Genomic DNA, 989 nt, shown 5'->3' on the forward strand with positions numbered 1-989 from the left:
ATTTTGACCTGTCACTCATTGATTTTGGAATTTCCACCCATTTAAGACACACACACGCATCCCGCGAGCCCTATTCACACTGCCACTACGCCAGCGTTGCCATGAGCTCAATACCTGACAGCCTCAGACGCACAAAGAACCTCACGGCCGGCCAGAGGCGCGGAGCCTATGAGAGCCTCTTAGAACTCTTTGTCGGCGGCAACCTCCGTATGGGCTTTCAAGGCTCAGTCCCAGCTGTAAGACTGCCACTGACGTACCATAGCTCGCCTGTGGAAGCAAGGACACAGTTCCTTGACCGACGGACGCGCCATCGCCGCGATCGGGTCAAAAAGCAGTGGTAAACCTTTATAAAGCTATATTTAATCTTATTGCATAATATATTGAGAGTATTATATTAAAGAGGTAAACTTGATTAGGTAATTCTGGACGTAAAGTCGTCCGCACCAACGACGAAATTGAAGCCGCCATTCAAGCAGTGCCCCAACATGCACGACAGACAATGCGCTCGTAGGCGCGGCACTGAAGAAAGTTTCTATCATAAAGAACTTGTATTTGTTCAAAGTTAAATGTGACCCTTCCAGCATTGAAGAGGCATTGTTTCGAATGGAATGCCGCCTTGGAGACGAATCTCACTTGGACGCTATGGTCAATTGCCCTGATGAAGTAATTAATTCGTTCAATAAAAACACATTAAATTCACCTCGACCAATATGCGTTGTTGGAGACACATACAAAACCCAATACTACTCCGTTCCAAAAAACTGTCATGTAGTTATTCACTTGATTAAAGTATTTGCAGGGCAATTGAAACGACTTGATTTTTGTATGTCACTTCAAAACAACATAACCCGCTCCAGAAATTTTATTGTATTTTTAATGCCTCGTTCAAGAGAATTGACCATGGCATCGAGGTAAACCTCCTCACCAAGTCGGCTATTCAAATGAGCCAAAGCGCTCTCGTAGGACGAGGGGCGTCAAACTCGACATTA

The sequence above is a fragment of the Aphanomyces invadans genome (assembly GCF_000520115.1).
Source record: "Aphanomyces invadans strain NJM9701 unplaced genomic scaffold supercont1.204, whole genome shotgun sequence".
Taxonomy (NCBI): Eukaryota; Oomycota; class Saprolegniomycetes; order Saprolegniales; family Verrucalvaceae; genus Aphanomyces; species Aphanomyces invadans.